The sequence below is a fragment of the Prionailurus viverrinus genome, chromosome D3 (genome assembly GCF_022837055.1).
Source record: "Prionailurus viverrinus isolate Anna chromosome D3, UM_Priviv_1.0, whole genome shotgun sequence".
NCBI classification, from domain to species: Eukaryota; Metazoa; Chordata; class Mammalia; order Carnivora; family Felidae; genus Prionailurus; species Prionailurus viverrinus.
The window spans coordinates 88,537,269-88,562,789 of NC_062572.1; positions in this window are offsets into that span (position 1 = coordinate 88,537,269).

Sequence of the window (25,521 nt, forward strand, 5' to 3'; positions counted from 1 at the left end):
ATTTTATGTAATGCACATAAAATCATGACACATTGATCTCCATTTAGGGGACTGTTCATTACCTATTGCTAATAAAAGGAATAAAATGTACAGTGCTACTAAGGTTCTTAATAATTTCCTAATTGTTAAATATAGAAGACTTTCAGTTTCTTCCTTATTTAAATCTTTTGTTGCCACTGACACAGTCCCAGTCCACTGCTCCTTCTATCTTTAAATTCTGGCTTCTGGCTCCTGGATCCCATTTTTTTTTCCCCTTGGTACTTTCCTTAGCTCTTAGACTGTTGATTACTGCGGTACCTGGTTGGCTCAGTCAGTTGAACATCCAAGTCCTGATCTTGGCTCAGGTCATGATCTCATGGTTTGTGAGATAGAGCCCCACACCAGGTTTTTTGCTGATGGAGTGGAGTCTGCTTGGGATTCTGTTTTTCTGTCTCTCTCTCTCAAACTTAAAAATGTTCCTCTTTGGATTCTCTGACACTCCAATAGATGTTGACTGAATATACTGTGGTATCAGACTTTAGATTCAGCTAGGGACCGGGCTTTTCCATGTATGTTGGCTGCCTCTCACTAGCAATCTTGGTAAAAGCTACACCATCCATTCCTGCCTAATGCATCCATCTCCTGTAGACCTGCTCATTCCCATCAAGTCAGTGATTAGATTATCTTTATTTGTAAGTTTTGTTCAAACCTTCATACCGGTCAGGATCCAATCTGAAATGGAAACCCTAGGATACATAATGTTTTTCCTTACTTCGCCTCCCCATCTTCTATCAAAGGATTGGTCACAGGGATCTGAACTTCAGTAAGTGTAGGAGCTGGTTGAACAGGCTCTCGAAGTCTGTCCTCTTCACTTCTGGTGTTGCTGCTTGCTCCCTGAACTGCCACATTCCAAATCCCTACCTCTTGCTTGGTTTCCTTCTGCCTTTGCTCCAGTATCCTCTAACTCTCAGAGCCACCACTGATCCCTTTATAATGCAACTTGGGTCATTTCATTTCTCTGCTTAAATCCTTCAATGCTTCTCATTTCACTTGGGTTAAAAAACAAAGTGCGTCCAAATGATCCGCAAGGCTCTACAGGGTATTCTTGATTTGCTGTGTTGGATTGCCATACATATTTGTTAGCTGTGATAAGTTTTGTGGAGAAAATTGAAACCTGGTAGTGAAAATGGCAGTCTGGGGGGGGGGTTAGTTTTAGTTGCCACGTTAGAGAGCATGGTTTTGTAGAGAATCGTCATCCTGCAGATAGGTGATAAAGCACTTGAGAGTTTGTGGAACCACGTCTATCCTTTGTTTCTTAGTTTTAATATTTTAAAATATTTTACTATGGCTTCCTTTTCAAAACATTACCAATGTTGGGAACAGTTTTCCTTTGCTACTTAATTGCATATCTGTGAAGAAATAAATTTTTGTGGGGCGCCTGGATGGTTCAGAGGGTTAAGCGTCCGACTTAACTCAGGTCATGATCTCATGGCTCCTGAGTTCGAGCCCCACGTCGCGCTCTGTCCTGACGGCTCAGAGCCTGGAGCCTCCTTCGGATTCTGCGTCTCCCTCTCTCTCCGCCCCTCCTCCACTCATGCTCTGTCTTTCTCGAAAATAAACAGAAGTTTAAAGAAACTTTTGTGACATGTGATACTGTGTGTTTTCTAAATGACTTAAAAGTACATGTAACTAACTGATCAGTTCTGTTTGAAATGAATTCATGTTTGGCCAGCATCCATCCATGCTTGTCAGATGGGGAGAACTGCATACCTTATTTTAAAATGCATTTGGAGGGGTGCCTGGGTGACGCAGTCGGTTAAGCATCCGACTTCAGCCAAGTCACGATCTCACGGTCTGTGAGTTCGAGCCCCGCGTTGGGCTCTGGGCTGATGGCTCAGAGCCTGGAGCCTGTTTCTGATTCTGTGTCTCCCTCTCTCTCTGCCCCTCCCCCGTTCATGTTCTGTCTCTCTCTGTCCCAAAAATAAATAAACGTTGAAAAAAAATTAAAAAAAAATGCATTTGGAATAAATATGGTTTTAAAAGTATAGGGATGAACTCTAGTCCTCTATCCCCTAACTACTCATCTCAAGATTATTCTTACAGTTTTTTTTAAGCACACCTTGTAATTCCCAAATAATTGGTCACAATTATCTTTTCCTCTCACCATATGTCGATTTATAATGAGGTCTTCAAAGGGAAATAACTGTGTGCATAAACATTTATTGCATTTGTTTGCATATTCTAGTTCTGTTTGCCTAAACTGTTTTACATGTCTACCGCTTCTTTAAAATATTTACTAATATTAGGTTAAAAAGAAAACTTGGACACAGAAATACCAATATATTGTGCCTACTTTAAGAACTCTTAATTTATAAACTTTAGGTTTTTCCCGCCCAAAGATTTTAAAATGAAGGATCTACTTGTGTATCCCCTATAAGTGACTTTATGAGGATTATTCTGTAATACCCTATAGGTGATGTTATGAAGATTATTCTGTGATCCCCTATAAGTGACCTTTAGGAGGTTATAAGCAGGAGGAGCACATTAATAAAAAGCATTGTATTAATAAAAACTTTCAAGAATAGAATTGACAAATGTCTAAGAACTTGGTTTTGAAATCTCCTAGTTCTGAGATAAAATTGACATTAACTGTAGAAATCTGCAATATTTTTAAAAATTTAAATCTTAACATACTTTGTAATCTCAAGAATATAATTGAGTGATCACTTATGTATTACACCCAGTGCTCATCCCAACAAGGAACCCTCCATTCTCTGTATTTAAGAGACACTTCTAGCTTGTCTCCCCCTCTGTTTTCTATATTTTTGCTTCCCTTCCCTTATGTTCGTCTGCTTCTTAAATTCCACATATGTGTGAAAACATAGATTTGTCTTTCTCTGACTGACTTCACTTAGTATAATACCTCTGGTTCCATTCACGTTGCGATGACAAGATTTAATTCTTTTTGATCACCAAGTAATATTCCACTGTGTGTATATGTACACTATATCTGTTCATCAGTGGATGGACATTTGGGCTCTTCCCACACTTTGGCTATTGTTGATAGCACTGCTGTAAACATTGGGGTACATGTGCCCCTTCAAATCAGCACTTCTGTATCCTTTGGATAAATAGCCACTAGTGCAATTGCTGGGTTGTAAGGTAGGTCTGTTTTTAATATTCCGAGGAGCCTCCATACTGTTTCCGCAGTGACTGCACCAGTTTGCTTTCCCACCAGCAGTGCGAAAGAGTTCTCACGAACATCTATCATTGCCTGGGTTGTTAACATTGGCCATTCTGACAGGTGTGAGGTGGTATCTCCTAGTGAGTTTGATTTGTATTTTCCTGATGATGTTTGATGTTGATCCTTTTTTTCACGTGTCAGCCATCTGGATGTCATCTTTGGACAGTTTTCCCAGCACCACTTGCTGAAGAGACTGTCTTTATACCATCAGATATACTTTCCTTCTTTGTCAAAGATTAGTTGGCCATAGGTTTGTGGGTCAATTTGGGGTTCTCTATTCTGTTAGGTTCATCTTTGTGTCTTTTTTGTGGCAGTGCCACACTGTCTTGATGATTGCAGCTTTGTAATATAGCTTGAAGTCTGGAATTGTGATGCCTGCAGCTTTGGTTTTCTTTTTCAGGATTGCTTTGGCTATTTGGGGTCTTTTCTGGTTCCATACAAATCTTAGGATTGTTCTAGTTCTGCGAAGAATGCTGGTGTTATTTTGATAGGGATTGCATTGAGTATGTAGATTGCTTTGGGTAGTATTGATATTTTAACAATATTCTTCCTACCCATGAGCATGGAATATTTTTTCCATTTTTCTGTGTCATTTTCAATTTCTTTAAGCTTCCTATAGCTTTCATGATACAGATTTTTCACCTTTTTGCCTAAGTTTATTACTAGGTATTTGATATTTCCTGGTGCAGTTGTAAATGGAGTCGATTGTTTGGCTCTTCTGCTTCGTTATTGGCATATAGAAATTCAACCAATTTCTGTACATTGATTTTTTTTTTTTTTTTTTATACTGTGATTTTGTTGAATTCATGGATCAGTTCTAACAGTTTTTTGGTGGAGTCCGTTTGGGTCTTGCACATAGGGTATCGTGTTGTATGTGAAGAGTAAAAGTTTGACTTCTTCCTTGCTGATCTGGGTGCCTTTTATTTCCTTGTGTTGTCTGATAGCTGAGACTAGGACTTCCAATGCTATATTGAGTAATAGTGGTGAGAGTGGAAATCCTTGTCTGTTCTGGACCTTATGGGGAAAGTGCTCAGTTTTTCCCCATTGAAAAACTTAGTGGTGGGTCCTTAGTGGTGGATCTTTTTATATGGCCTTTAAGATATTAAGGTATGATCCTTCTATATCTTTTTCAAGAAAAGATCCTGTATTTTGTCAAGTGCTTTCTCTGCAGCTATTGAGAGGATCATGTAGTTTTTATCCTTTTATTAATGTGATGTATCATATTGATTTGCAGATATTGAACCAGCCCTGCATCCCAGGAATAAATCCCACTTGGTCGTGGTGAATAATTCTTTTATTGCATCATTGGATCTGGTTGGCTAGTATCTTGTTAAGAATTTTTGCATCCATATTTATCAGGGAAATTTGTCTGTAGTTGTCCTTTTTAGTGGGGTCTTTGGTTTTGGAATCAAAGTAACGCTAGTCTCCTAAAATGAGTTTGGAAGTTTTCCTTCCACTTAAATTTTTTTGGAACAGCCTCAACAGAATAGATGTTAACTCTTCTTTAAATGTTTGGTTGAATTCCCCTGGAAAGTCATCCAGGCCTGGACTCCTGTTTGTTGGGAGATTTTTGATTACTAATTCAATTTCTTGACTGGCTATGGGTATGTTCAAATTTTCTATTTCTTCACTTTTGGTAGTTTATATGTTTCTAGGAGTTTGTCTAGTTCCTCTATATTTCCCAGTGTGTTGGAATATAATTGTTCATGGTGTTCTTATTGTTTGTATTTCTGCGGTGTTGGCTGTGATCTCCTCTTTCATTCGTGATTTTATTGACTTGGGTTATTCCTTTTTCTTTTTGATCAGTCTGACTAGAGGTTTATCAATTTTCTTTAAAAAAAAAAGCTCCTGGTTTCATTGATATATTCTGTTTATTTCAATATCATTGACTTCTTCTCTAATCTTTAGTATTTCACTCCTTCTGGCTTTAGGCTTTGATGTTCCTTTTCTAGTCCCTTTAGATGTAAGGGTAAGTTGTATACTTGAGACCTTTATTCCTTCTTTAGGAAGCCCTGTATTGTTGTATACTTCCCTCTTATGGCCACCTGTTCTGCATCCCAGAGGTTTAGGGCTGTGGTGTTATCATTTTCATTGGTTTCCATGTATGTTTTAATTTTCTCTTTAATTTGTTGGTTAGCCCATTCATTCTTTAGTAGGATGTTCTTTAATCTCCATGTATTCATGGTCTTTCCAGATTTTTTTCTTGTGGTTGATTTTTTGAGTTTCATAGCATTGTGGTCTGAAAATATATACAGTATGATCTCAATCTTTTTGTGCTTGTTGAGGGCTGATTTGGGTCCCAGCATGTGATTGATCTATTCTGGAGAATGTTCCATGTGCACTCGAGAAGAATGTGTATCCTGCTTTAGGATGAAATATTCCGTATATATGTTAAGTCCATCTGGTCCAGTGTGTCATTCACAAGCCATTGTTTCCTTGTTAACTTTCTGCTTGGAACATCTGTCCATTGTTGTAAATTGGGTGTTGAAGTCCCCTACTATTGTATTATCAATGAATTTCTTTATGTTTGTGATTGATTTATTTATATATTTGGGTGCTTTCATGTTAGAGGCATAAATATTTACAATTGTTAGATCTTCTTGGTGGAAAGACAATAATGCCCTTCTTCATCTCTTGTTACAATCTTTATTTTAAAATCTAGGTTGTCTGATAAAAAGCTGGAGTAGCCATACTTATCGATGACCATTAGCATGATACATGGTTCTGTCTCTTTACTTTCAATCTGCAGGTATATTTAGGTCTAAAAAGAGTCTCTTGTAAGCAGCATATAGATGAGTCTTGTTTTCTTATCCATTTTGATACCCTATGTCTTTTGATTGGAGCATTTAGTTGATTTACATTTTGAGGAGTATTGAAAGATAGGAATTTAGTTCCATTGTGTTGCCCCTCTAGAGTTGGGATTTGGTGATATTCCCTGGTCCTTTCTAGTCTTTGTTCCTTTTGATCTTTTCATTGTTGTGTCGTTTCTCCAAAGAATCCCCTTAAAATTTCTTGCATGGCTGGTTTAGTGGTCATGAATTCCTTAGTTTTTGTTTGGGGAAACTCTTTTATCTCTCCTTCTATTTTGAATGACCGCCTTGCTGGATAAAGAATTCTTGGCTGCATATTTTTTTTTTTATTTTAGCATGTTGAATATATCCTGCCACTCTTTTCTGGCCTGCCACGTTTCTGTGGATGGGTCTGCTGCAAACCTGGTCGGTCTTCCTTTATAGGTTAAGGACTTTTTTCCTTTGCTGCTTTCATAATTCTTTCCTTGTCTGTGTATTTTGTGAATTTGACTGATACACCTTGGTGATGGTTGTTCTTTGTTGAATCTAATGGGAGTTAGCTGTGCTTCTTGGAGTTTGAGGTCTGTGTCCTTCCCCAGAGTAGGAGAGTTTTTCTGCTATAGTTTGCTCAAATAAACTGCCGGTTTTTCTCTCTTCATCTTCTGGGACTTCTATGATTCAGATATTATTCCTTTTGAAGAAGCCACTGAGTTCTCGAAGTCTTGTATCATGCTCTGGCTTTTGTTTCCCTCTTTTTCTCTGCTTCATTGTTCTCCATTTTATCTTCTAATTTGCTGATTTGCTGCTTTGATTCATCCAATCTTGACAACATCCAATCTTGCATCCATTTAAGATTGCATCTCAGCTGTAGCATATTTAATTTCGTCCTAACTAGATTATTACTTTTTATTACTGCATAAAGGGATTCTGTGCATTTTTCAATCCCAGCTAGTATTCTTCTTATCATAGTTCTAAATTCTAGTTCAGACATCTATATCTGTGTTGATTAAGCCCCTGGTGTCATTTATTACCCTTGTTTTGGGATGAATTCCTTCATTTTGTCATTTTGGAGGAAGAAAAAAGAAGTAAAAATTAAAAAAACCCAAAGGAAGCTAGATCATAGGTGTATTTTGGTCTGCTTGTTGAAAGAAGTTTGGTAGAGTAGGGGAAAAGGGAAAGAAAAATTTTTCTAAATTAAATTAATAGAATAAAATGAAATAGAATAAAAAATTTAAAATAAAATTTTGTGTATTCAAGAGGAAAGAGAAAAACCCATTTAAGCAAAAATAGAAGCAAAGAAAACGAACAAATATATGAACCAGCAAACAGAATGAAACCTAATGAAGTTCTATCCAGTTTCCTCTTGAACTGAAACTATGAAGCACCCTATAGTCTGGGCACTAAGCAGGTGGAATGACTTGTGCTGGTATTCTGGGGGATGTGCTTGGAGGGCACAGTTGGGCAGGGTTTGGTGTAATGGTTCCATTCTCCACTACTTGGTGCTGTTTAGCTTATTGGGGTGGATCAGTGTGGTGTGTGTCCATGCACATGTGTGGGAGAGGTGGAAATGGCTTCTCCTACCTCCCTAGTTCCTGGCACAGGAACTTTGGACTATCACCTGCGATCAAGCACCCGTCTTTGTCTCAGGCCTCCATCCACTCCCCACTTCTACCCTGTCCAAGCCATCCACCTGGCAGGTGGCACCTTCCTCCAGAAGTTTATCTCTGATGGGGTGGTTTTGCAAAACCCCATGCTTCAGAGACCTCTGTGGCTTGGACCCACACTGACACTCTGGGGTAGGGTCTTGCTGAGCAATGTCCAGGTGCTAGCTTGCCCCAGAAAATGTTCATGTGATTGTGTAGCAGCAGAGGTTCCAATAACAGCAAACGTAGCTGCTCTCTGGAGCTGCTGGGACCTTTGCCTGTGGGGAGGCCATGTGGTCCCCAAATGTACTTCAAGCAGGGGAACTGCTGCTCCCCGGGTGGCACATGGGCCCTGCAGACCCTGCTGCCTGCTCCTGGGGATTCACCCCATTTCCTCAGCAGAGCATCACCAGGAATTGAGCTCCAAAACTTCAGATTGTGCTCCACTGTTCATAGAATCCTGGTATATTGAAACTTTCTTCCTGTCAGTAGTTTTGAAGAACAGATTTCTTATCCAGTCCCCTGCGAGTGTTTTCACTCTTTCACTTTCTCTCCTTCCAGCTACTTTCGGGGGTAGTGCTCTTTTTTGCATGATCCCAGTGAGCTTCACTCTCCCCCTTTCTCTTTCTCTGTCCTCTCTCTGCAAAAACCGCTTTCTGCCCTCCTCAGCCTTCTCTCCCCCAGTTCACCTCTCCACACCATGTACCTGCCAAGTTGGGTGGCTTAAGTTATGCAGATGGTTGTGTTAATCCTCAGATCAATTGCCTTGGTGTTCAAAGTGGTTTGGTGCTGATCTTGCTGCATTTCAGGGATGAGACCAGCTCAGGGTCTCCGTGCTCCTCTGCCATCTTAACTCCTCACTCCTAGAAATGTGCAACTTGATTTGATACACCTATATTATGAAATGATTACCATTCTAGTGTTAACACCTGTATCCTCTCCTAGAATTACCTTTTCGTGGTGGGGGGGGTGTGCGGTAAGACCATGTATGTTCTATTGTCTTAGCAACTTTCAAGTAAAGAGTACTGTATTGTTATCTGTAGTCATCAGGCTGTACATGAGATCTCCAGAACTCATCTACCCACTGGAAGCTTGTACCCTTTGTCTAACCTCTCCCGTTTTTAGGTTCCACTTAAAAATAACATATAATATTTTTCTGATTTTTTTTTTCTTAGCATAATGCCCTCAAGGTCAATACATGTTGTCTTACATGAGATTTCTTTTTTTCCTCCTGGATGAGTAATAGTCCATTGTATTTATATACGACATCTTTATGCTTTTGTCCATTGACTGGCACTTAGTGTTTGCATATCTTGCATGCTGTAGTAAACATGAGAGTGTATATATTGCTTTTTCATATAGTGATTTTTGTTTACTTTAAACATACCCACAGGTTGGGGCGCCTGGGTGGCTCAGTTGGTTAGGTGACCGACTTTGGCTCAGGTCATGATCTCGCAGTTTGTGAGTTTGAGCCCTGGGTTGGGCTCTGTGCTGACAGGTCAGAGCCTGGAACCTGCTTTGGATTCTGTGTTTCCCCTCTCTCTCTGCCCCTCCCCTGCTTGTGCTCTGTGTTTGTCTCTCAATTACAAATAAATGTTAAAAAAATTTTTTTTAAACATACCCACAAGTGGAATTGCTGGGTCATATGGAAGATTTTTTTTTTTAACTTTTTGAGAAATATCCATATTGTTTTCCACAATGGCTTTATAAATCCCATTCCTACCAACAGAGCACAAGGGTTCCCCTTTCTCTGCATCCTTGCCAATATTTACTGGTCTTTCTCGTGATAGCTATAGCCATTCTAACAGGTGTAAGGTGATATGTCCCTTTGCTTTTGAATTGCATTTCCCTGATTGGTGATCTTGAGCTTCTTTGGTTGTATCTGTTGGCCATTTTTATGTCCTCTTTGGAATGTTTATTCAGTTCCTTTGCTCATTCTTGTTGTTGTTGTTTTTTTTTTTTTTTTTTTTTTTTTTTTGCAACTGAGCTGTATGGGTTTTTCATGTATTTTGGATAACTAGTATTTTAGATAAATTGCAGGTTTTTTCCCCCATCCAATAGATTGGCGTTTTGGTTGTTTTTGTACAGTCGTTTTCTAGTTTGTAGTCCCTCTGGCTGATTTTTCCGCTTGTGCTGCTTGTACTTCTGGTGTTACATCCAAAACTTACTGCCAAGACCAATGTCCAGGTGCTTCCCCCTATGTTCTCTTATGGTTTCCGGTATTATGTTTTAGTTTCTGATCCATTTTGAGTTCATTTCTGTGAATAGTGTCCAATTACTAGGGGGTCCAATTATATTTTTCTGCATGTGGTTCTCCATTTCTCCTGAGTCCATTTATTGAAAAGATTATGCTTTTCCCATTGAGTATTCTAGTTCCCTTGTCAAGTACTATTTGACCATATATTTGGTTTATTTCTTGGCACTCTGTTCCATTGGTCTTTGTGTCTGTTTTTATGCCACTAGAATATGGTTTTGAGTATGATAGCTTTCTAACGTGGCTTGAAATCAGGAAGTGTTGCCTCCAGCTTTGTTACCTTTTAAGATGGCATGGTTTTTTTGTTTGTTTGTTTTTGGTTTTTTGGAGTCTTCTGTGGTTCCGTACAAGTTTCAGGATTGCTTTTTATGTATTTGTAAAAAATGCCATTGGAATTTTGATAGGGATTGCACTGAGTCAATAGATGGGTTTGGGGATGATATGAATCTTCTAACAATCTTATTCTTGAAAATAGGCTATCTTTTTGTGTCCTGTTTAGTTTCTTCCATTGAAGTCTTGGACTTCTCAGCATATAGATCTTATATTTCCTTGGTTAAACTTATTTCTAGGAATTTATTTTTGATGCTATTGTGAATGGGGTTATCTTTTGAAGGTATTTTGTCATTAGTGTATAGAAATTGATTTATGTAAGTTTTAAATACTGCAACTTTACTGAATTCATTGACTCTTCTAAGTGGTTTTTTTTTTTTTTTGGTGGAATTTTTAGTGTTTTCCATATGTATGCTCCTATCTGCAAGCAAAGACCACTTTATTTCCATTTTGGTTGCCTTTTATCTTGCCTGATAGTTTTGGCTAGGACTTTCAATACTAATGTTGAATAAGAGTAGTGAGAATGGGCACCTTTGTTTCTGATCATAGAGGAAAAGCTTTTAGCTTTTTATGATTGAATGTGATAGCAGCTGTGGGCTTGTCTATAAGCCTTTGTGTTGAAATCTGTTACTTCTATAGTCAACCTGTTAAGAGTTTTTAGTCCTGGATGCTGAATTTTGTCAGATGCATTTTCTGCATCTAGTAGTTGAGCATAAGATTTTGTGTTCTATGAATGTAATGTATCCCATTTATTGTGTGTGTGTGTGTGTGTGTGTGTGTGTGTGTGTGTGTTGAACCTTTTTGCATCTCAGATACTCTTGTGTCTGTTGTACTCTATTGCGTGTGTAGTGTATGATACTTTTAATGGACTGGCTGAATTTGGTTTGCTAATACTGTGATTTTTAGCATCTATATTCATCAGGGATATTGCTTTGTAGTTTTCTTGCAGTGTATTTAGCTGGCTTTAGTATCAGGGTAATGGTAGCCTCTAAAATGAGTATGGATGTGTTCCCTTCTTAAGGTTTGGTAGTTCGAGAAGGATTGGTGTTAATCCTTGAAGTGTTGGGTAGAATTCATTAGTGAAGCCATCTGATTGGTGCTAGACTTTTTCTTGTTCTGAGGTTTCAGATTAGTATTCAGTCTTTCTTCATTGGACTACAGAGATTTCCTATTCATGACTTAGTCTTGATAGCCTATATGATACCAGAGATTCTTGTAGGAATTTATTTGTATTATATCTCATTATTCTTTTTATGTTTATCAAGCAGGAAATGATTTTTCATTGTACATTTTTTTCCTTTTATGATCCTCCATTATGTATATTTACCATTTTAAACAACTTCTCTATTATTGTAACCTCATTTGTCATTAATTGGCCAGTATAATAGATAATGCTGTAGAGGAGTTCTCATACATGTCTCAGTTTGGATGTAAGCAAAATTTTTGTCATGCAGATATAGAAATGGAGTTACTAGGTCATAATTGATTTGTAAAACTTGATTAAGTAATGCAAGACCGTTTTCCAGGATGGCTACACTAGTTTCCTTCTAGGGACCATGCACAAGTGTTCCTTCCTATTGCCCATATTCATACACACCTACATTTTGTGTTGTGCAGTTGTCCAATTTTTATCAGGCTTAAACTATAATGTTGTGCTCAGGCAAATTGTCATTTAAATTGTGTGAGAAAATAGGAAAACACTTTGTTTTGGGGGGAAAGGTTTATGTAAAATTTCAGATTCAAAGTCCTAAGAATACAACCAAGCCTAAAAGGAATGAGATTGAGGATATCATGGGTTATAAGAAAGGGTATTTGGCAAAGAAACTGATAACATCTAGATTTAAATCATTATGAAAAATAATTGCTGATACTATGTGGTTTGGAGGTCCAAAGGATTTTTAAAACATGCAAAGCATAATAGAAAAAACCTGAGATAAAAATTAGATTTCAGTAAGACTTCCATGGCGCTAAGTAAAAAGTATGTTGCTTTTTGATTAGTTGAATATTATGGATACCGAATTTCCCAACATTAATATAAAAATGTAAGTTAAAATGTTTTAATGTCATAAAGAACATTGGAAAATAGGAAATTGTTACTTAAACACTAAATGCTGAGAAAAAGGAAAAGGAGTGCTACCATAACATTCAGTACATATTGAAATTGTAAGCTTTCAAAAATAACCTTTTTTTTTTTTTCAACGTTTATTTATTTTTGGGACAGAGAGAGACAGGGGCAGAGAGAGGGAGACACAGAATCGGAAACAGGCTCCAGGTTCTGAGCCATCAGCCCAGAGCCTGACGCGGGGCTCGAACTCACGGACCGCGAGATCGTGACCTGGCTGAAGTCAGACGCTTAACCGACTGCCCCACCCAGGCGCCCCAAAAATAACCATTTTTAACCCCCTCATTAAAACAGATGCTCGGGTTTTGTAAAAACTATTAAATTTCTATACATGCTAGTGTAACATATCAATATCTAACCTAACTGCCCAGACAGTCATGAACAAAGGGGTCGGCTGTTTTATGGACCTGGGGAAAGGAAGAAGGTTGTGGGGGGAGGAATAGGTGAGGAAAATGGCTGAGGATAAGTCCTGGTGAAGAAAGGTATCTTGAAGCCCTTACTCCTAAGAGGGTCTAAGCAGAGGCACCTGAGAAAAGTCTTGGCCAAGGGCCACCTGTGAATGGAGGTGCATAGGGCCTCAGCATGGAGTGCAGGTATTCCTGTGAACATGGCTGGCTTGCAGGGATTGGGGCTGATCCTTGACTAAAACTCCCTCCAGAGATAGCAGTGCACTCCTGTGAACCATGTCTGCCATGAGGAGGGCAGGTACTGCCTTTGTAATTGCGTGGCGTGGCCTGAAGGATCGCACTTAGGAGTTTGGTCTGAAGCCAGACTCCTCAGTGACCTAAGGTCCAATTAAAAACAAAAGCCAAAAATAACAATTATTTTATAATCTGGGAAAAAGAAAATGTTCTTGAAAATTTTTGTCAAAATGTCACAAGACATGGTATTTTAATTCTAAATTTTAGAATAATTCTAACAAGTCAGATAGGAAAAGGATGATTATCGTCATAGGAGTGATACTATACTTATATAATTAGCAAATGACATGATTTTTCTCCCTAAAAATTTTGACCCTCATTAGAAGATCTTCAATGATTTGGAAAAATGGTTGGAAATGAGGACAACTAGCAAATATACAAATAAAAATAGCAAAAGTTAATATAATGGAAGAATGGGGCACCTGGGTGGCTCCATAGGTTGAGTATCTGACTCTTGATTTTTGGCTCGGGTCATGATATCTGGATCATGAGAACAAGCCCCGTGTCAGGCTCCATGGTAGGCATGGAGCCTGCTTGGGATTCTCTCTCCCTCCCTGTCTCTCCCCAAGCTCCCCCATGTGTAGTATATAAATAAGAAAGGAAAACAAAAACCCAATTTAACATAGAACCAAAGGGTCTAATACCAGAGAATAAACTCAGTTAAGAAGCACAGAAACCATCCAAAGAATCAAGATCTTTTAAGAAACCTATATAGTTTGACCAAGGAAGTTCTAATGGAAAGAGTCAATACTGTGAAGATGTCACATAGGCTAATCTAAAAATGGAGTACAATGAATTTCTCCATGAAAGTTTAGAAAATGAGCAAGTTGAGTTTGTTTCCCTGCAAGTATATGTGGAGAAGTAAAGCCCGAGAACTGTTTAAAGTACAAAGTCAAATTACATAAAGTTATGATGAATACTGTATTGATGCGAACAGGATTTCATGAAAAAAATAGATGGCTTAGAAATAGACCTCTATATGTGTATTTATGGTATAACTAATCACTGGGGAAATAACCTCGTATAGAAAATTGACCAACTTAGAACAAACAGTTGAATCCCTATCAGACATCTATAATTGCAAGGATTAACAGATAAATGCAATCTATTACTGAATTATATACAGATACTTATAATCTTCCATTAAGACAATAAAAAGATAAATACTGAGATTCAAAGGTAGAAATCAGGAGCATTTGCAACATTATAAAAATCTTATTTGACAGGGATGAAAATCATTTCAGAAACAGAACTCATGGCGGAGTCTGTCTGGGCATCATTCTTGGCCGGGCGATTACACCGTGGTGCGTCCTGCATCTGGTGGCTGGTCTGTGCAGGAGGGCGAAGGCCCAGCTCCCCTCAGTTGGGAGAAACTTGGAGGACTTTTGTAGCTCCTGGTCCCTCGTATGATGAGGTGAAGTCCTGTTGTAACTGCTTCATGGTTTCTTCTTCCTCTGCCTGATTGTGCTCTAAATTCCATGTAGGTAGTCCTTGGGAGCACACACCTGTGTTGGCTTCCAAGGTTGCCATGACAACGCACCACAAACTGGGTGGCTTAAGTCAGTAAGTTATCCTCTCAGTCCTGGAGGCTAGGAGTCCAAAATTCAAGTTGTCAACAGAGCCAAGCTCTCTCTGAAGGCTCCAGTGGAGAATCTGTCCCATGCCTTTCTTTTGGATTCTGGTGTTGCTGTCCACCCTTGGTATTCCTTGGTTTGCAGGTGTATATGGTGACCGTATCTGCGTCAGTTGTCACATGGCATCTCCACGTGGCTTCACAGCATCTCTCCTCTGTATGTGTCAGCCTCTGTGTCTCTCCCTTCTGTGGGCACCATCTTGTTGGATTAGGGCCCACCCTAATGACTTTACCTTGATCATCTCCTTAAAGATGCTATTTGCAGATAGGGTCACATTCCCAGATAGAGGAGGTTAGGACTTTAACATATCCTTTGGGGGATACAATTCAACCCACAACACTCCCCAATAAGCCTCCTACCTGTAAGTCAGGCCCATGGCTGATTTCTTCTGTGCTACATAAAGAATTAGGCTCTTCCTTCTTTCCTGATAATTTTCTGTAGATTCCTAAAGGGAAAATAAGATGTTAAAGTAAGTATACACGTAAGCATGTAACAATGTCCTCATTTTCTGACCCAATAAAAAATTCCTTCTCATTTATGAGAGTGGTTGTTTGGAGACCGCATTGATGCCCAGATAAAATTGTCACTAACTCAACTATTTTAAACACTTGCTCTGAGTTTCCAACCTTTCAAAATATTTAGGCAATTAATTTGTGGAAATACTTTTTATTTCACTTCTGATACAGTCCTGCGTTTGGAGAGTTCCCGAAAGAATTGCACAAATGAGCTCTGTGGTCTTACTAACTGCCAGCTGTAATTTTGAGCCAGACTGTGTAACATAAATGTGTTATTACCTTTTGTGATTTTCTTGCCAGGTTGCTTAATGTCTACCCGCATGCCCTCACACAGAAAGAGAATTACAGCATAGCGCTGTGACTTAAGATCGCTTTTTCAGGTGTTTGGACAGCTCCCGTTGCCATGTAAACAGCTTGATAACGTGACTGCCTGAGGTGCTTACACAGTCTGGGTAGATGGCCGTTTTCTGAGGTTTTACTAAAATTAAAGTAAGAAACAGTAGAGGAGTAGTCCTGTATAAAAGAAAAGGGGAATCTGCAAAACAGTTTTCTTGTGTGTTCACGCTACTGTGTGACAATTGAACAAGTTTAGTCGTGTTCATTACTACTCTCCCTACCCCACCACCATCCCCTCATATCTGTGATTCTCCGAGAGGGGCTCAAGGGTTGTGACCTCAAAGAGGCAGAAAATGGTTTTAAAATCTCCCTTTGAAATCTCACAAAGCCTACACCGAAATGGCGTGAAGTCTGAAGGAAGTTGAGTATTAGGTGACATTAATCACTCTCTTGCCGGGAGAGGTTGGGTGACCGTAGGTTGTACCTCCTCCGTGGTGAACACCTGATTTCCTGTGCTGCCCTATGCCAGGCGTCCTCTCCCAGGATGCCTTGGGAGAGTGGCTGGACTCCACTAAAATAAAAACCCGGTTGCTCTGACACTGAACATCTGGCAGTTGTTTACTTGTCCTGTGGCTTGCTTAAATGAATGCAGCATATGGTCAGTTGTTCTAGTAATCTTAGTTTCTTAACCATCCATGCCTGGGATAATATGATAACCCTCTCAGCATTTTCGCAGGATCAAATTTAAAAATACCTTTTAAGTAGACCCTTGCTATTGCATAACCGTGATGGACTCTGTTCAAATTCTTTTTTCCCCATAGCTTTCAACTATTTATTACACTAAGCCTTTGACAACCCCCCAGACCAGGCTAGGATTTGCTTTCATGGGGCTGTTAGTCAAGGAAAAGAGACTGGCATCAGACAAAAATTGCACAAGAATTTGTTTTACTCTAGCTGTAAATAAGCCCTGTGAAGCAAAAACCAGACAGGTAAGTCCTCTTGGTGCCAGTGGCATTTCAGTGGATGCTGGAAACTTGGAAAGAGGCAAAATTGTAGAGGTCAGTTCACAAATTAAGATCGGCTTCTGCAAGTCCCTTGAGGCAGAAATGCAAAGACGACCAGATACTGGAAGTCTGGTGAGCGAGGTCAGTGGTGCAACAAGAGATTGGTGAGGAGATATGGGGGGCCCCTCACACACCTGTTCTTTAGGACAAGCTAAGGATGTTATGGGACTTGGGGCTAAGAGAGGCAGGATGCTCTTTAAGCAGAGAAAGATTACGTTTTGATTTCCTAATCTTCTGGTTGCTAGTAGAGCAAACCAGAGGAGGCGCATGAATGCAGTGAGCCCAGGGTACCAGTGGGCTACTTACAAGATACTGGGTTGGGGGGGGGCACCGTTGGTAGTGACGTAGAATCGCAGTGATGGCTTTGGCTCCCCAAGAAGTGGAAAGATGGGAGATTCCAGTTGATAGCACTTGGATAGCAGGGTATGAAGGTGAAAAGTAGTTAAAGGAGTGGCTGGCAGGTCTCTTTATGGGCAGCCTGGGGCTTTGGTGTGCCATTTGCTGCGAGAGGGAGCATGGAACCGAGGACGGTCTGTTGTGTGATTCTGTAGTGTCGATGGGAAGTCGTGAGCTGGGCCAGTGAGAAGCAGAGAAGCCTGGTTCACAACTGTCGCCTGAGAACATGACATTAAGGTGTGGGTGTGTGGCTTCAGAATAGTAATCCTGAAACCTGGGGGAGCCAGGCGCTGCCTCGTACCAGTAACCATAACAACAAGACACGTTCTCACTGGCACGTATGCACTCTCTAATTGGTACCTCTTAGAAGCGTTACCCACTCCTGTCCACCAGCCTTGCTTGAGAGGTGAGGGCCGTCTCTCACGGAGATGGATCAAAGGTTCTCATGGAAACATTGTGATCTTAGGTTTCTTCTCCTCTTCTGTGTGCTTTGCTATCACAACAGATTCCATAGATGGAGAACGTAATTCTTGTCATAGGTCTATTGCCTGTGAGAAAGGAAGTTGATTAGCTAGTTGGATGTACTTGTGGAATTATTTCCAGAAAATGTATTGTAAGTCCTAGAGGGTGAACGGGGCAATCGCTGAAACGTCCCCAGTGTTCTGGTCTCCAGGGTGTTGAACACGATAGCTTTATGAGCTACAGAGCCTGGTGATCCTTCCCCCCCCCCCCCCCCCCCCCGAGGATAGTTAAGATACAAAACCCACTGTAACTCCCCGATGCTCCTTGAAACTAAGCTTCAGCCCTGCGTGCCTTCCCTAAGCCCCCAGGTGCGTGTCTGGTTAATGTCTCAAGATCCTTTGTGTTCTCTTTCCATTCTTTGATACTTCTATGTAACGAAATACAAAATAAAGGCTGCATGCGATCTCTGCGCCCTCGCAGACGCAGCCCTGCATGTCCGCCCAGTCTGGTGTCTGAGAACCACTTCCGTGTGCGGCCACAGGTACTGATGTAGACTCAGAAGGTTTATTTGTGCTGGAGATACAAGTTTAGCAATCCTCTACAGACCTGGGGATAATTGTATTTAAGCAATACTCACATAGTAACTAATGTTATCACGTGTCCTCAGTGCTTTTACCAATTAGCAATTAATTGTGAAAACAACCCAGAGTCGGTGCTCTGATCTCCATTCTCCCTTGAGGAATTTGAGGCTCCGAGAAACTAAGTGACCTTTTTAAAAAGGTGCATGGAATGTGGTGAACCGGAGATGATGAACACGGGCTACCTGTCAAGTCCAAGCTCTCAGTCACTGGGCTGTGCTGTGTAAGGAAAGCACTGAGACTGAACCAAATGAAGTTCTAGGAAGACCCCCGTCTACCGCCTGAGGTGTGCGGACATTGAAGGCACAGTAGTGATAATAAACCAGTGGTGTGGTCTTTGCCGGCCTTGCTTTCTAAGCATCCTACTTTCTAAGCGACCTAGGAAAACAATCTCCCTAATCTAGTTGTCAGAGATGAGAAACCCTTCAGGAATCTTTGAGCTGGCTGCTACCGTCTTGGCAGATTCTCTGCTCTTTCTCCTCCCCTCCCAAACTCCTTAAAAAAAAAAAAAAAGTTGTGCCTGGGGAGATGAAAACCACACAAATGAGAACAAGCAAAAGCTATTTATTTAGAATTTCCTAAAGCAAGGAAGTCCACTATTCTCGCTTGTGTCTGACAGAGACTCAGAGGGAAGCTTTATAGTGAAAAGTCAAATGGAACGTTCCAGGGGTGTGCTGATTGGAGGCTGTTGGCATGGGGAAGCAGTATGTGTGCTAAGTAAAAGTGGGTGTCTTACGGGATTGGTTAGGGGAGAAGATTTGCCTTTCTCGGCTTGGTCCTAAGTTGGAAGTGAGGGTAAAAATCAGAGAAGCTGGCTGTTACTGATCAAGTCTTGGCTGTATGGGGCTTATTGGTACAGAGGATGTGGCTTGACTTCCCAGGCTGGTTGCTACAGGTTGTGGGTCAGAGTTCGATTATTATTTATGGTATGGCCCATATCTGTGTATTCAGTCTCTCATCCCTGCTGTTCATTTTCTCACATTCTTAAAATACTTCGATGACAGCACAGAAAAAAAAAAGGGTCTATTTCTGATCATTTTTTTCAGGTTCTCACATGGGGGTTACTCTGTGTCTGCCTATTGATTTGATCTTGCTGTTAACCAAATGGTTCCTCATGGTTCAGAACCCCGCCCCCCCCCCCCTTTCTTTCTCCTTTCCAATCCTTTGTATTGAATTCTCTGTTCTAGCTAGAATGAACCACGGAAAGTTTCAGCTGACTTGGAACATCTTTTCTCCTCGTTTCTGTGGACCTAACTCCTCCTAACTTTTAAATCTCTGCTTAAATATCATTTCCTCCAGAAAGCTTTCTGGGAACCCTCAAAAAGTCTATATGCTCCCAGAGTCCCCACTGTTAAGACATTTGAAAAAATATTTTAAGCACAGTGCTGCTGCGGGAGGGCAGTCACCTGTATAGAGCCTGGTATAGCAGACAGCCAATAAATGTTTATTGAAATAATGAATTTTTTTCAAAAGTGAATATGAGAAAGTAGAGCAAAGTTCCAGAGGTTCACAGAATCCTTTGCGAGCTCTTGGAAGGTGCCCCATAAAGCACATGGGGCAGGTGTGCTTCATGAAAAGTGCTTTTTGTTGTTGTTGTTGTTTGTAAACTTCTGTACATTCATTGTCAGTGAGATGGTGAACAAGACCTTTTAATCTTTGCAATGAAAAACAGTGGATTTTATACTCTTGGTGAAACATGGAAACGAATCAGCACAGATGAGTGATGTGCCCGGAAGCTGTGCTGCGAATCAGGGAGAGTGTAGAGGTTTTAGGCTTCCTCAAGCCTTCCAGCCCAGGGATCTGCTACAATTCAAGCCCTCAGCGAGTACTGATTCACCAAACTCCTCTCCTAGTACACATTAAAGACCAAGAAAATATCTTTGTGGAGTGCAAATGGTGCCTGTCTTCCATCTTAAAAAGTTAGTTAGAAATTGAAAAATGTGTTATCTGTTTAAAAAAAAAAAACAATAACAACAACCAAAAACCAAAAGGCAAAAACAAACAAAAAACCCTACTTGTCTAGCTTAGAGAACATCATAGGATTCCTTTACAGTCCCCTTCTGGACAACATAAATTATTTCTATCCTTTGGCCCGAGTCACTTTTGTCAAATTATCTGATAATTTATGTGGTTTGTTGACTTAAGAAAAAGAAATCCTGTAGTAAGAGCACAATGAACAAAGTGTCTTTCATCCTCCAGGAACTTAATTTCATGAAGGCTGTTATGTGAGGAGAAAGGAATAGGAGTATGAATTCCCATTTGAGTTGGGTTTCACTGAGGAGTCTGGTGAAGTTCTGTCATGTTGTAATTAGGTATGCGAGATGAGGAAGGGTATTCCATGGTAACCCTTCCCAGGGAAAGCTTTGAAATGCGCCTGCTTTTCAGCTCCTCCAGCCCAAGTGTGGGCTTCCCTGCTTCTAGTTAGATGATGGCTCTCAGATGGGCAGGAAGTAGAGTCCACTTCCTGTCTGCAGAGGTGATCCTTAGATCAGTTCTTCTGCATTCCTCTGTGATCTCAGGTCCTATGAATTTCCTGATTTTTTTTTTTTTCTTTCAGGTATCCTAGTCTTTTCTGGGTTTTTTTTTTTTTTTCATGTGATACTTGCAGCTGTACCTTGATTTCTAGGACTTCTGTGTTTCTGAGTTCCTAACAGTAGCTGTGGCTTGATCCTGTTTTCAGACTGAATTCTGTGGGCTGGCCTTTGCCTATTAGTCCCTGACTTGTGAATCAGTGTTCACATCTGGAATGGTGTTGCCCATCTGGGTCTCCATTGTCACCTCTGCCTTTTGACCACCCTTCATTGAGGTTTCCTTCTCCCTTCCTCCCTTTACCTTACACCCCCTGCTTGGCCCCTTGTCCAGGAATGGCAGTATGCAAATGCCTTGTCAGAATGCACTGTCAGCAAAGATCCTCCTGGAAGGAGAAATTCGGAAACTGAGTTTTGAGTTAACAATACTTTTTATCAGTTGCTTCCTACTTTCATTCATATCTAATTTTTTTTTCTATTGAAAGGTGTTTATCCATTTTATTTCTTTTGAAGATATTCAGAAATGTCTTGTGGGAGGCTATGATGCCTGAATTACTGTGATTTATACACGATTGCCTGTCAGAAAACACAACATGGAGGTTATTTTGTAGCAACATTCCTAAAGTATGTGGTGTACTTAACAGACAGAACATTTGAGTCCTTTTTAAAACATTCCTCCTTGGACATTTTGTAAGATTGAACACAGATGATCTTGAATTAAAATGCATACTAAAGACATTGTCATCTTTTGTATTTTGATTATTGCCCTGAGACAACTAGGACAATAAAGTTAAATAGAATGATTTTAATATCAGGAAAAATTGAATATTGTTGAATAAAAGATGACTAGTAGATATTTGGAAGCTAGGGAAAATTGTAAATGGGATGTTTTCTACTTAAGCAACATAATTAAAGATTTTTCCCTGAAGGATGGCATTGCCTCTTGATGATTTTCAGTCAACAGTTTTTCTATATTGAGTAATGCACATGTCCATATGTAAACACAAGCATGGGTGCTGTTACATGAGAATTTGAGTTAATTACAAATGAATATATACTTGGAACCGTGCTTAATGACTCTGAGCAGACAGCAAAAAGGTATGTTAGTTGTGAGTGGAAAACCTCTTCTGATGACAAGGAGGAAGTGTGAAGAATTGGCTTGAAAAAAACCACTGGATCATGAACACAATCTGAATGGTAAATACTTTGCCTCCGAGATTACTCAGGGTACGTAGGGAAAATAAATACTGATCATCTACTTAAGTTGTAATTCTTACAAAAATAAAAATTTAAGCATAACTTTTCTATGGAGGTAAAATGCTAGCTCATACTTAAAAGTTGAGATATGAAAATTCCTACTTTCCTACTTGGGAATGAATCGTTTTACACCCTAGCCAAAAGCTAGAACTCCAGAGTAACACGTGTTAATGAAATTCTCAAACCAGCTGAGTCCATGGCCAAACACCATTGGCAGCCAATAGGGCACATACTGAGGGGCTAAACAGTCTACTGTCCATATAGAAAGCTCTGAGAGAAAAGAGAAAGTGGAGGGGCAAAGCACTGAACATGTAGTTTTTTGAAAAAGTTTTGATTGTTGTATTTATTTTTGGTAGACTTCATTTTTTTAGAACAGTTAACGATTTACAGAAAAATTTGAAAACCTAGTATCTAGAATTACCTCAATTCAATTTCCCCGTTAACATCTTGCATTAGTGTGGCATACTTGTTGCGTGTAGTGAACCAGTATTAAAGTCCATGCTCTTTTCAGATTTCCTTAGTTTTACCTAATATGCTGCTTTTGTGTCCTATCCACGATCTCCTGTTACATGTTGTTGACCTGTCTCATTTTCTCTCTGGCTGTGATGGTTTCTCGGCCTTTCCTTGTTTTATGACCTTGACGTTCTTCTGGAGTTCCAGTCAGATACTCGGTAGAATGTCCTCCTTTGGGGATCTGTTTCCTCATGTTGACACGGGGGTGACCTGTTGAGGAGGAAGCCCACAGAGGTAAAATGCTGTTTTCATCATTTCACGTCAAGAGTATGTACTATGAACACACTGTACTTGAATCACTTAATTGAGGTGATTAGCCAGGTTTCTCCATTGTAAGGGTAACTTCCCCCCCCCGCCCCCCCCCCCGTGCCACGCATGGCTATTCCCTTTGGAAGGTGGTCACTGAACACAGGTCACACGTCCATAGGTCGTTAGGCTTCACCCTCCTTGACAGCACTGTACCTACATAACTTATTTGTCATTCTTCTACAGGGGACGTTGATCTCTGCCCCTCCCCCGTTTATTCAGTCGTTTATTTGCATCAGTGTTACAGACTCTTAGGTATTTATTTATACTTCGTGTTCTACTCCATCACTAATTGATTCATTTTCTAAAATTAATCCCGCTTTGGCTCTTCGGGGACTGCTTTTTAGTCGGTTCTGTGTTCCGTTGGCATAACCCTCCTCAGTGTCAGGCTTTTGTGTTTGAGCACTTCCTGGTGCTCTAAGCAACATGTTCATCTTGTAGATTTGCTGCTGCAGCTGGGAGCCAGCCACTTCTCCATATATTTATTTCTGTCTCTCTATACAGATCTATATATGAAATGATTTGACACTAAGGTCTGCATGCTGCCTGTGCTTGTTACTACTACACTGTGTTTTTTTTCCCAGGGCCTTTCAGCCGATGGAACACAGAAATATAGATGTGTTTACTAAGCTGCGGATATGTATGTGTACGTATCCGTAAATGTATTTTGTGCCCCAGGCCTGCAGCTGTTTCTCCATGGAGCATGGTTCCTTGTTTTTGGAGAATGGTATTAGAAATCCAGGGCCGAGTGCTTGACGGGCTTGTGGCTACCTGGCTGTGGTTTCTCAGAGGTCCTCTCCTCTGGCAGAGTGAGGAAATATGTACATCTATCCGAACCCACGTATACACACATTTAGCTGTAGATTTCTGTGTAGGAGTGTGTCTGCATTAAGCTAAACGCGAGTTCTTTGTGTCCATCTCTGCTGTGTTACCACAGGGATTGTTCGAGGCCCCCTCCCCTCCTGTGTCTAAATTCCCATTGCTGCAGTGACAGACTTGCCTCTTGTCCTCTGCTTTCTGTGAACAGTTTAGTTCCAGGTGTAGGGCTGTCAGATTGGCTAACCAGCATCCCCTTGGAAATAACTGGAATACAACACTTCCGTGTGTAGTTCCTTTGGTCCTTAGTGTTTCCGACATCGCTCCTTTCCACTTGGCTCACACCGTTCCCCCTGCCCTTTCGGTGATGCCATCGCTTACATTTGTAATACACTTCGTTCTCTGGTCAGTCTGGGTTCCTTCCTGGGATCCTTCCATCTCCTCAATGCTTCCCCCTCTCCCCCCGCCCCCTACAGATTTTCCTGGAGTAAGGTTCACTTTTTGTAAAGTTCCATGTGTTTTCGGAAAATGCCTCGTGTTGTATATCCATCACCATGTTATTCAGAACAGTGTGGCCACCCTAAAAATTTTCCAGGTTTCTCCTAGTCACCCTTCTCCTGCCCTAACTCCTAGAAACCATGGGTCTTTTCTACGGTCTCCTAGTTTTGCCTTTTCTAAAATGTCATATAATTGAAATGATTCAGTATATAGTCTTTTAAGATTGGATCTTTCACTTAGAAATATGCATTTAAGGATCATGCATATTTTTTTGTAGCTTGAATAGTGTATTTTTATTGCCGAACAATATTTCATTGTATAGATGCGTGTATCTATGTGCAAACGTCTTGGTTGCTTCCAGTCTTTTGACATGCAGGCTTGTATTTGTTTTGGTAGATATGAATTATAAAATTAGTTGGTTAGGTAACTAAGAAATCTCTAGGGGCACAATTGTTGGATATGATAAACCTGTTTTTGTTGTTGTTGTTTTGTAGAAAACTTCTACTTTACCCCCCTCTGCTAACAAAAAATACAAAGTCTCATTCAAATTCTGTTCCAGGGATTTAATTGGATCAAGACCTTACATTCTAGCCATTGCTAGGAAATGTAGAATAACTATAGCCTGGCAAATGGACTTGGTGGTCTAATGATAGGTATAGAAGGAAGTGTAACTTCTTACTGAATTCATCTAAAGATTTTTAACCTGTCTCTTTTGAAAGTAACCAATTCCACTTTGGTACTTGCTAGCTCTGAGACGTTGGTAAATTACTTCACCTCTTTGATCCCAGCCTTCTCACTTAGAAAATGGAAATGCTAAAAGCCACCTTGCTGATTTCTTGTGAAGATTAAGGATAAAGAAGCTAGCATAAAAAAATTGTATTATGCTATAAAATGGTGTTAATACTACTGAAATTTACTAGGCATGTATTACATCATGTACTGTGAAGCTCATGATTTAATGGATGAAGCAAATAGAAATACATAAAATATAATGAACAAAGTTCAGGCAAGACTTTTTCGTCAGATGAGCACCGGGGAGTGGGCATGAGGTTACCAGGTGACAGGTAACATTAAGCATTCAGACAGACACAGCATAAGATGGGGTTTGAAAAGGTTTCAGCACCAAATAAAAAGGGAAATGAAATAAAACTATGAGGAAAAGAATCCCAAGATGTTCATTTTCCCAGCTAAATAACGTGCAGTTTGTGTAGACATAGTATTTGCATTTGTAAGTTAAAGTGTCCTTAAGAAAGATCTAGAGAAGGGACAGGATTAGAGAATATTAGAGACTGAGAGCTGTGTCAGATCATATGGTGGTTGGTGAAACAGAAAAGGGCTTGGACAGGCTCCGAACATCTAGAAGGAGAAGGGGGAAGCATGAGTACCTAGTTGCCAGGTGTAGTTTGGCGATGGATTAAATGTAAAGACCAGAAGGAGGTGCAGGAGTATTTAGTTTGTGTAGTTGGCGGTCTATTGAGGTCATTTAATAAAAGAGG